This window comes from Cervus canadensis, chromosome 24 (assembly GCF_019320065.1).
Source record: "Cervus canadensis isolate Bull #8, Minnesota chromosome 24, ASM1932006v1, whole genome shotgun sequence".
NCBI lineage: Eukaryota > Metazoa > Chordata > Mammalia > Artiodactyla > Cervidae > Cervus > Cervus canadensis.
Genome location: NC_057409.1, coordinates 17417034 through 17429819, shown reverse-complemented (window position 1 = coordinate 17429819; position 12786 = coordinate 17417034). Strand labels below are relative to the sequence as shown.

General features: G+C 37.9%; 1 protein-coding gene across 23 annotated transcripts in view; it reads right to left on the bottom strand.

The window, feature by feature from the left end:
• The window catches only part of TRIP12 (thyroid hormone receptor interactor 12), a 149523-nt gene that overhangs the window by 74255 nt on the left and 62482 nt on the right, over nt 1-12786 (bottom strand). The gene's annotated exons all lie outside the window — the stretch shown is intronic.

Genomic DNA, 12786 nt, shown 5'->3' with positions numbered 1-12786 from the left:
GGGAAGAAAGTTAAAACAAGCACAACACTTCACATGATAATCTGAAATCTAACACCTTTACAGGGACAACAGATTCTAAAAAGGTATAGCAACTAAGTAAAGTTTATTGTTATGAACAACGGGGAAGCCACCAGAGCATCTTCTACTGCCGCCTCCTCAAACTAGGTTGTTACCCTAGGCCCGTACATGACGTGACAACATTCTGGGCGCTGTGCTCTATCTAAACATAGAACCCCAGCAGTGAAAGGTCTCTGAAGTCAACAGACCATATTTCATTAGAACTTCGGTGTCATCTTAAACAGATGTTAACTTTCTCAGAGACCAACTGTACAATTAATACAATTCTCCAGATCACCTGTTTCTTCTTAAGTTTTAATTTTTTTTTCCCACTGAAATCTGAAAGATGGACATAGCATGTAGACAGATTATGAGGGAGTGATTGCTCAGTTACATCTGACTTTTTGCGCCCCATGGATTGTAGCTCGCCAGGCTCCTCTGTCCATGGGATGAGTATCCCCGCAAGAATACTGGAGTTGGTTGCCATTTCCTTCTCCAGGGGACCTTGCTGACCTACGGACTGAACTCACCTCTCCTGTGGCTCTTGCCTTGGTAGGCAGATTCTTCACCACTGAGCCACCTGGGAAGTCCTAGACAGCTAATGGAGTAAGCTTCATATGTTCAGCTAATAATGTCACTATTTTTAACATTTAAAAAATTTAGAAATTAAGTCTTATTTCAGAAAATATTACACTTATCTCTCTATCCAAAATATGCAATGAAGTTGGAACAGACAAAAAATGTTCAATTTAGAGGGAAAAAATCACCAGTGCACATTACATTAAAACTCCAATTAAAAAAACAAATAAGTTACTTTTACTTATCAGTTCAGCTCAGTTGCTCAGTCATGTCTGACTCTGCGAGCCCACGGACTGCAGCACTCCAGGCTTCCCTGTCCTTCACCAACTCCCAGAGTTGGCTCAAATGCATGTCCACTGAGTCAGTGATGCCAACCAACCATCTCATCCTCTATCGTCCCCTTCTCCTCCTGCCTTCAATTCTTCCCAGCACCAGGGTCTTTTCCAACGAAGTCAATTCTGTGCATTAGGTGGCCAAAGTATTGGAGCTTCAGCATCAATCTTTCCAATGAATATTTAGGACTGATTTCCTTTAGGATGGACTGGCTTAATCTCCTTGATGCCCAAGGGACTCCCAAGAGTCTTCTCCACCACCACAGTTCAAAAGCATCAATTCTCTGGCACTCAGCTTTCTTTTTAGTCCAACTCTCACACTCATAACATGACTACTGGAAAAACCATAGCTCTGACTGGATGGACCTTTGTAGGCAGAGTAACGTCTCTGCTTTTTAATATGCTGTCTGGGTTTGTCATAGCTATTTTCCCAAGGAGCAAGTGTCTTTTAGTTTCATGGCTGCAGTCATCACCTGCAGTGATTCTGGAGCCCAAGAAAATAAAGTCTGTCACTGTTTCCATTGTTTCCCCATCTATTTGTCATTTTCCACTTTTTGCCACTTTCACTTATAAAGCACTTTAAAAACCTGTAAATTATTTTCACTAATATGACTCAATTCATGTAATACTGAAGTGCCTTCATATATACTATGATATATAGTAATGGACACTAGCATAAATTTTCACAACTATTCAGTGACATTCAATATTTAACAATGTTAAGGCCTACTGCTTTACTACTAATTTATGGTGACAGCATACTTTTGGACACTTTCACTACTCATGCCCTATTTTAGACTTCTGTGTTTAAACTCTCTTTTAAACTTCATGCAAAGGTAATTTCCATATGATAAAATGTACTCATTTTAAATGGGGTTCGATGAGTTTGACGAATATATTCACTGGTATAACCAACACTGCAATCGAGATATCAAACGTTTCCATCACTTTAAAAAGTTCCTTTATGGTCCCTGCAATAAATTCTCCCAACACACACACACTTCAGGTCTCTGGCAATCACTGGTCTTCTTTCCTGTTGCTACTGCCTACTTTGGAGCTTCTCACAAATGGAATCATAGTGTTCTGGATGACCTCATGCTGTTGCGCATATTGGTCCATTCCTTTCTAAAGCAAACTGGCATTCCTTTTGTGTGTGTCACAATGTCTATCCACCATCCTTGCTGTTGTTACACTTTAAAAGAACTCTACTAAGTTACAGAGAAGTAGGGCAAAGAAAAGTCAAAACAAGAGTAAACAGAAAAAATATAACTGATGTCAAAATATCATAATGTAAAATGACTCTCAGGCTAATTGACATGACTCCATCCAGCCTGATAAACTAGAGCGAGAACCTCAAATATTCTGTTCTCTAAACTTTGTTACAGAACTATATAAATTCCTCCAAAAGTCTAAAATGTGTTTAGAACATAGAAAGGTCATAAATTCTGGAGAAAAGGGAGCTGAAACTTCAGGGACAGCTTAAACTTCTTTTGGCCATTCAGCAAATTGACAATGTTAAGCTATGGAGATTTGCAAAAGCACTTTCAGATATGAAGTTATCATAATAATTGTTTTTCATACACAAAAATATTAACTGACTTGCTTAAAAGTGCATAATTCTACACCATTCTAAGCTTATTTTTGAAGCAGAATTGAGTACTACATCTTCAATATACTTGTGACAAGGTGTTAAAATTTTGCTTTACTTGTTCACTTATAAACCTCTAAAACTTAAAAAAAAAAAAAAAGTACATTTGTAGAAAACAAGGTGAAAGACAACCCTCAGAATGAGAGAAAATAATAGCAAAGGCAACAAGTGATAAAGAATTAATTTCCAAAATATACAAGCATCTTATACAACTCAATACCAGAAAAGCAAACAACCCTTTCAAAAAGTGGGAAAGGGACCTGAAGAGACATTTCTCCAAAGACCTACAGATGGCTAACAAGCACATGAGAAGATGCTCAACATCACTCATCATGAGAGAAATGCAAATCAAAACTACAGTGAGATACCACCTCACACCAGTCAGAATGGCCATCATCATAAAGTCTACAAGCAGTAAGTGCTGGAGACAGTGTGGAGAAAAGCGAAGAGTCTTGCATTGCTGATGGGAATGTAAACTGATATAGCCACTATGGAAGATGGTACGGAGACTCCTTAAAAAGGTAGGAATAAAACCAACATATGACCCAGCAATCCCAGTCCTAGGCATATACCCTGAGGAAAAAAAAAGTGAAAAAGACACGTGTACCCCAATGTTCACTGCAGTAATAGCTAGAACATGGAAGCAACCTAGATGTCCATCAACAGATCAATGGATAAAGAAGCTGTGGTACATACATACAATGGAATACTACTCATCCATAAAAAGGAACACACTTGAATCTGTTCTAATGAGGTGGATGAAAACTAGAACCCATTATACAGAGTCAATTAAGTCAGAAAAAGAAATATAAACATTGCATACTGACACACATATATGGAATCTGAAGAGATGGCACTGATGAATTTATTATGAGGGCAGCAATGGAGAAACAGTTACAGAGACAAACCTATGGACATGGTGGGAGGAGAGGAGGGAGAAGGGAGATATATGGAGAGAGTACATAGAAATTTACAATACCATGTGTAAAACAGAGAGCCAATGGGAATTTGCTCTATGACTTGGGAATTCAAACAGGGGCTCTGAAATAGGCTGAAGGGTGGGGAGGGAGATGGGAGGGAGGTCCAGGAGGCAGGGCACATGGGTGTACCTATGGCTGATTCTTGATGTATGACAGAAAACCACAAAATTCTGTAAAGCAATTATCCTTCGTTTAAAAAAAAAAAAAAGAGTATGTTTTGTAAAACAAAAGTGTTTCCAATCATTCTTCTGGTCAAATATGGAGGCTTTTAATAAAGGAGGAAACATGGAAAGGTGTAAACCAACAACCTCCTGTCGTGTGTGTACAACACATACAACATACACCTCTCTGTCCCAAGCTCTGTAACGCAGCAAAACTGCACCTTATCATTTATTTTTACAATGCCACTTTAAGAAGCAACCAGAATTATCATGGATCAGATTAATATATTCTTATCCATAAAGTCTTTGTATAATAAAGTTAGATATGTCTTGTATCAAAGCTCTTGACCACTGCACAATTCGCAGTCCACTTATACTTGGATATTGTTCAATAAATAGTAAATAACTATAGGATGAAACACTTCATAGTTCTCGTTGTTCAAGGATCAACTATGTATTGGTATAAGGAAACTTGCACTTGTTCCTACAAATATATTCCTATCATCTTTATTCCTCTGGATAAAGGTGAAGCTAGAAGTTAATATTTTCTTAAAACTCCTAATTGATTTGCTCCTTTTTTTTTATCTTACTCCTTTTTTTTTTCTTTTTCAAAGTATTCCTAACCAAAACGGATTTATACAAAGTCCAGGACTTCAAAATAAATAGTCTTTTTTCCTGAAGTGTGACATTTTCAAAGTGTGACATTCTGAAAGTGTGACATTCGATGGTTTTTCCAGTAGTCATGTATGGATGTGAGAGTTGGACTACAAGGAAAGCTGAGCACCAAAGAATTGATGTTTTTGAACTGTGGTGTTGGAGAAGACTCTTTAGAGTCCCTTGGACTGCAAGGAGATCCAACCAGTCCACCCTAAAGGAAATAAGTCCTGAATATTCTTTGGAAGGACTGAGTCTGAAGCTGAAACTCCAGTACTTTGGCCACCTGATGCGAAGAACTGACTCACTAGAAACGACCCTGATGCTGGGAAAGATTGAAGGCGGGAGGAGAAAGGGACGACAGAGGATGAGATAGTTGGATGGCATCACCAATGCAATGGACATGAGTCTGATTGGCTCCGGGGGCTGTGATGGACAAGGAAGCCTGGCATGTTGCAGTCCATGGGGTCGCAAAGAGTCGGACATGACTGAGTGACTGAACTGAACTGATGTTCAAGTGCATACATTGATATCAATGTATGTATCAATGGCTACTTTTCTAAAAGAAATTCACAAAAATTGATCACATAAAAAGGGATCATAGATGTTTACTTAAAAATCACTCAGAAACCATAAAAGATAAGTTGTGCAGATGAATGATATTGAGCTAAAAATCCAAGTGGAATTTTCTAAGCCAAATTTTTATTTCCTAGTCAATGTATAGCAATTTCAGGCATTGATTGATGCCATGAATTAAAACTGAGAAATGTGCAAAGATACTCGTCTAACCATTGTAATAATGAGAAACTGGAAAAGCACTAAATGTTCAATAATAGGGAATGGTTAAATAAACATCAGTATGGTAATAAGAACTGTAGCAACACAATGTTAATGAGGATGTGAACAAATTGGCATTTTTACACTGCCAGTGAGAATACAGGGGTTCCCTGGTGGTTTAGATGGTAAAGAATCTGTCTGCAATGTGGGAGACCTGGGTTCAATCCCTGGGTTGGGAAGATCCCCTGAAGGAGTGTATGGCAACCAACTCCAGTATTCTTCTCTGGAAACTCCCCAAGGACAGAGGAGCCTAGTGGGCTACAGTCCATGGGGTTGCAAAGAGTCAGACACGACTGAGCGACTAAGCACAGCACACAGTGAGAATATAAACTCATATTTCTGGGAAGAATTCATAGTATATATTAATGTTTAAAAGAAAAATAACCAGTGACCTAACAAGAAACTAATGAATTACTGAACTAGAATCAATGTTAAAGTTTACAACAACAGTGTAAATGGGAATGGGCTAAGAGATACATCCATATACTATTAAAATGATATAATTTATAGCTTATTTTCTGAAAGGAAAATGTCAGTTAAAATCAGTTAAGCAGATAAACCCCTCTGGTTTCTTCATTCCTGAAACATGGATAACTACGTCACTGTGTCATCATGATAATGAAATTTAATGTACGTCAACTGCCTAGTATGAAGCCAGTCTTATAACAGGCACTCAAAAAGCAACACCCACTGTCATGTGGAGTGAGTGTCTACTCTTGATAAAAATATATGCATATACATAGAAAAATGTCTGCCTTCTAGGTAAAGACAAAGACTTGACCACACATGCATTTGCGTCTGTCCTCTAGTGAAACTCTACTAAAATAGCTTTAAAAGGATCTGAGGCAAATTCACAAGGGTGGGAAGAATGGCAGAGACAACTATCACAACACAACACAATTTCAGAAGATGAAAAAGCAGTAATTCTGGTGCTAAATACAGGGGAAAGACAAGAAACTGAAAGTAGAAAACAGAGATAAACTACCAATTAGACTGACACTCAGAATCCCACAAAGGTCCAGGAGTTGATGGTACCAAATACCTCTGGGACAACTGCAGAGTTTAAACCGAGGACTGGTTCACAGACTGTTTATGAGTAGTCAGAGTCTAGATCCCCTCCTCCACTTGTACTGCTGTGTAAATGTCACTCTCCTGAGGCAGGTATACTAAGACCTTTATTCTTCAGAAAGTACAAAACACAGAAATTTTAGGTTCAAGTACACAGTTGCAAACAGGTGCACCAAACCAAAAATTCAGAGAGGGGAGGTGATCAAGAATATATAGACCAACTGGATGACATATGACCTCTTTCCTAGGCATCTTCTCCCACTAAGCCCCAGAATTCTGGCAGTTAGGTTTTCACTTCCAAGCAGGAGTCTGAAAGAATCTTCCCTGTGGAATTTTACCAAAGAAAAAAGATCTGAAAATGATGATAGCCCAATTAGTTCATTAGATAGTGAATCTCAGTCAAATCTCATCTATATGCTCAGAGCTTACAGGTTACGTATTTGGTTTCTCTACTCTCGTTAATAAGGAGACAGCCAGCAATTATCAGAATTTTAGTAAATTTCCTAGTATGAAGTCAAAACCAAAGTAAACCTACCTCACAAAAAAGTACCTAAGAGATTTCTGCAAGAAAAGAAAACTTACTCTGAATGGGAGACAGAAACAAGAGACACAGACAGGACTTGTATCTATTTAAAAAAAAAAAAGACGATGTTCACAGCAGGACTGTTTACAACAGCCAAGACACAGAAGCAACTGAAATGCCTGTCAATAAATGACAAGAGTAGGGAAATGTGGTGTGTATACACACACACACACACAACTGTTACTCAGACACAAAAAAGAATGAACTAATATCATCTGAAGGTATATGGATGAACCTAGAGAACATGATGCTTGGTGACATAAGTCAGACAGAGAAGGACAAATATATAATGCTATCACATACACGAAGGATGTAAAAAAATAACAAAAATGAAATGTATATACAAAAAAGAAACAGACTCACAGAAACAGAAAACAAACTTGTGGTTACCAAAAGTGCGTGTGTGCTCAGTCACTCAGTTCTGTCTGACTCTTTGCAACCCATGGACTATAGCCTGCCAGGGTCCTCTGTCCATGGCATTTTACAGACAAGAATACTGGAGTGGGTTGCCATTTCCTTCTCCAGGGCATCTTCCTGAACCAGGGATCGAACCCGGGTCTCCTGCACTGGCAGCTGGATGCTTTATCACTGAACCACCTGGGAAGCCTAAAGGGGGGGACAGGGTGTATGTGTGGCAAATTACAGCCCAGAGGTACGGAACTAGAACCTATAAACTACTACATATAAAACAGATAAGCAACAAAGATTTACTATATAGTGCAGGAAATAATATCCAATATCTTGTAATAACCAATAATGCAATAAAATAAAAAGGGCAGCCATCCAGAGGTCTCATTACTTCAGGAAAATGAAACAAAAGCATGCAGCCAGCTTGAGAACAAGTGTAGACAATCAGTAATCAGTCTGGAGTTGAGTGACAGGGTCAAGAAAGGGAAAACAAAATTAATTATTAAATTCAGTAAAAACAAGCCTGAGTAAGAAAGAGAAGTTCCTACAGACTCAAGTGTTAGCTGAGCAACAATCGAGACTGTGGAAATGGAAAGCACATACCACATGCGTTTGGTGGGTGAAGTGGTGGGGTACATTTCCCATAAAAGGCACACACTAGTGCTCAAAGTGAAAAAATTCCAACAGATAAAGACAAATGAGCACATAATTAACACATACACAAATAAACACAAAATGATCAGCTGCGTGGAAGGGCAATGTGACAGAAAGAATACTACTTTTAATAATACATTTTATATCACTTGACTTTAAACTGAAAATAAATATTGAAAAAAACGTTAGCAAGATACACACAGGAAGAGAGAGAACCTAGGAATGGGATTAAGTGATTTTTTTTTCTTCTTTGTTATGTTTTGGTATTTTTCTGGATTTTTCATTTTTAGTAACAAACACTTTATGATCATAAGTATCAAAGTATTACAGAATACAGAGGCATGAATATGAGAGCATTTTTCATTTGATTTATATGTAAATTTAGTAAAGAGCAATTGGGCTGAATTAACCCTCATTCTGACTTGGTACATAAAAATACATACCAGGGTTGTTTAAAATTCACAGTATAAAAGAAAGCAAGCCTAAAAGAGGCCAATGATATTTGCTTCCATTTAAAATTCCTTTTTTTAATATTTGGCAACTAATTTTTTAAATTTATTTTTTAAAGCTTCAAAAATGTAAAGCAAACACTGTTGGTAATATGTGGTTACATATTAGAACTATCAGAACTACTAAATTACTTCAACACTTGCCTTATAATATATAAAACTCTTTTAATCCTCAATTCTTTTTCCTTTAAAAAACTCTTTTAATACTCAATTCTTTTTCCTTTAAGCTTCTCACCCATTATCTCACCAGGCTAAAAGATAATTCGTTTTTCTTCAAACTCAGCAGGTATGGCCCTATAAGACCCAACTAGATAAAACCAAGAGTTTATTTTTATCAATAAATTCTTCTGTCCTGCTCAACTCATTCTTCTTTCTTCTCTTCACGCAAGAGACCAAAAGTACCTTGTTTCAGACTGATGGAAAGAGTCCTAATGTTAGCAGAATTACCTTCCCAGAATTTGACATCTGCCTGGTTCTTGTCTAGTTCTAATAATGGCTACAGGCTGAATGCAAGTCACAGAAGAGTATGAAACTCAAGCTGAAAATAATCTAGTAACTATGGCTATGTTGTTAATAATGTGCACATGATGGCCACTTTAAGTAATGAAGAGGAAACTACAGCTACAAACAGATATATTGCACTGAAAGTATAATAACTTTAAATTTTCTATAAATACATTCCAAAATTAATCCCAGATTTGATCACAAACTGTTCCTTATAGGAAAGTCTATGTCATCCATCGCCTTCTACTATTAAGACAGTATATACTTTGAAATAGTCAAATTACTTAAAAATTAGCCTAAAGAAAAGGTAGGAAGATTAAGCAGCATATTATAAGAATATTATTTGTAGCATTACACGGCCCCACTGGTTTTACATTTATGCTACAAAAAATTTATGCTACAAAGACTGCTAAGGTTAAAAAGTCACAGCAAGAAAAGTTTCCTCATGCAGATTAAAAATTGTCATATAACACTATCCCTCCTCGGGGTATTCTCAAGACTTCTATCAGTTGATGCAAGGTGAACTTTGTTCCAGGGCGATTCTGATCAGCTGGAGCTGACAAGCCACAGGTTCCAGAAGCCCATCACAAAGTAGCTGCTTCTCTAGTTTTCCTGCCTGCCCTATTTTTCTGCCTCTCCAGAAACTTGTTCAACAGTTGCCGAAGCAGCACAGCAGAAAAGCTCTTCCTGCTTAAGTGATGTGACTAAACACATCATTTCCAAAGTGAGTTCCATGGACCTCTGTTGTCTCCCAAAGTAACAGGTGGTCAAATATTTATAAAATAATGGGTTAAGGAGAAGTTACCTTAAGAATTCTTCCAGCTTTCAAGATGTGAAAGCATATCCTAAATCTCCTTGAGTAATATTTGGCCATGGCAAATGGGTTTACACAAAACCATCAAGTGAGTACTGCTATTCCTACAATTTGGAAACAATTTCCTTTACCAGGAAGCTTTACTGAAGCCAACCAAATCTTAGAATAAGCCTATACCTGAGGAAATGTATCACCTTCAAATTAACAGGTTCACCTATTCTTAAAAGTTGAAGAAAATCAATAATGTACCAAATCTGGAATGCTTTCTAACTAACAAAACATCCACTCCATTTTTTAGTTAACTTACAGAAATTTTTCACCAGTTGCTCATCTACTGAATGACTGTAAACACTGAAGCTAATTCTGCCTCCAAATTAATATTAAAATTAAAAAAGAATCAAACTAATTCCTGATGCACACAAATGCCCTTCAAATCTATCACAACAATTCAAAATTCACCATTGCATGTTTATATGGCACTTTAATTTCACAAAGTTGTTTCTGCCTACATTCTTTCATTTATGCTTCATCACAATGAATATTATCATTCTGCAAAGACTAGGGATTAGGTAGCTATCATAATTGCAGTTCAATGATTTGCTCAATGCCACAAAACTATTTTTCGGTCTTCCAAATCTAAAGGTAGCCACACATTCAATTAATCAATAGTTAGGATATGTATCAATCCTACATTCTCAGAACAATGTTCCTGAGTGCTTTAAGACACTCAATTTCAGTTACACACACTAAATTTAGTGACACATCCTTACGTACTATAAGCACTGTGCTATGTCTCTTCACATATATATTCATTCGTCAAACAACTATTGTGGCTATTTTACAATGAAAAGCTTACCAACTTTCTCAGAAACCAGATGATAAAATGGCAGAACCAGGATTCAAATCTAGGATTTTTAGCTCCATATTAAGAGCTCTCTCTCCTCAAAATACCATTACCTGAAATCCAGGGATTTCTCTAAGATACCTCATCTTGCCTCTCTATAAATTATCAAGTACTGCCAATCCTCTTGCAGAACTCTCCTGAAGTGACCCATTTAATCACATTAAAACTCACCCTGCCCTGATGACTCCAGGAAGCGTGTCTACATTGAGCTCATCCAATCTTATCAGTTCTCTGCACCCTAAACTACCCTGTGGAATCACATGACCTGGGTTTGACTCTTGGCTCTATCACTTCGTAGTTCTGTGACCCTGGACAGGTAACTTGATCACACTGACCCTGAAGCTCCTTATCTGTAAGATGGGAATATTACTACCTGTCACACAGGGCTGACCACAGGTAAATGAGATGATCCATGTCAACTATTTACAAAGTTGTCAGGCACTAGGAAGCACTTTAAATATTTGCTATTATTTCATCTTGCAATGTTTTTCACTTACTTGTCAAGAAGCAGACATGCAGTAAATGCTATAATATGAATCTCTGGCTCAACCAGTATTATTCATCCCTAAAGATGAATCGATACTAGTAAAGAAGAATCAAATAAAAGTTCACCTCCTCTGGGATCTTAACATCTCTTAATGATCCAAATAGGGTGCAAGAGCAAAACCCAAAGAACAATGGGTGAAAAGTAAGTGACACAGCAAAGGAAGCAAAGGTTTCATAGTCATGCATACCCCTCTCTTCAAATCCTAACTCTTGTCACTTAGGAGATATGTTACTCTGGCAAGTTATTTCACCTCCCTGGAATAAATTTCCTTAGTAACCACTAACAAGCACCAATTTTTCTGAAAATTAAATGAGACTGCATTTGTAAAATACCTGGCACTTTTAAATGCTAAACAAATGCTGGTTCCCGTCTCTTGTTTCAACAGCTTAGGCTATAATTAGAGCTTAGAAGTAGGATAGTGGCAATAAAAATGGGAAAGTGATATTAGTGACCACAGAACACACGAAGATTTTGTGAATATAAGGAAAACAATTATGAAGTGAGTTTTAAAAACTACTCCATCAGGTGTGACCATGTGCAGTGAGTACAGCAGCGTATCTGGGCTTGGTTTCATTATGTCACAGCGGCAGCATCAACACCTGGAGCTTTCTGTTTGAGAGCAACTGCACAACCAAGGGAATCTGGCTGGTCAGCCACTTACAGAGGGGACTTCCCTGGTGGTCCAGTGACTGAGAATCTGCCTGCCAATGCAGAGGACATGGGCTGGATCCTTGGTCCAGGAGGATCCCACATGCCGCCGAGAGCAACTAAGCCCCTGCACCGAACTACTGAGCCCACACGCCCTAGAGCCTGGGCTCTGCAACAAAAGAAGCCACTGCAGTGAGAAGACCACATACCGCAACTGAAGAGTAGCCCCCCAACCTGTTGCAACTAGAGAAAACCCATGCACAGCAATGAGGATCCACTGCAGATAAAAATTAAAAAAAAAAAAAAGACACAAGAAGAGGTATAAAAGAGGAGATAAATAACTTCAATTCTCAAGAAAGCCTTGTCAGGACCAGTGGACAAATTGCTGTCCCTTTTTATTGAACCTTTTATTTCCTCTGACTTTAACATACGGATCCTAATCTTCACCCAATATCTAAATTCAAATTCAAATAGTTCAGTGGAAAAGAATCTGCCTGCGAATGCAGGAGACAAGGGTTCAATCCCAAGTTCAGGAAGATTCCCTGGAGGAGGAAACCCACTACAGTATTCTTGCCTGGAGTATCCCATAGATAGAGAGGCCTGGCAGGTTACAGTCCATGGGGTTGCAGAGTGGGACACAATTTGAGCAATAAAGCATGCACACACACACTGCATATTTAAAATACTAAATAGAACAGTTTCTACGATCTAAGAGTGAAAGAGGTTACCTTCAAATAACCCCATGATACAGATTAAACATAAAATTTTACAATAGTGTCTACTAGTATTCTGGCCAAAGTTTCACTCATACTGAATCAACTGATTTAATAGTTTATTGACTGCAGGATTCAACTATACATAGCTAACATCGTGGATTCAACACTATATTAGGCTGATTC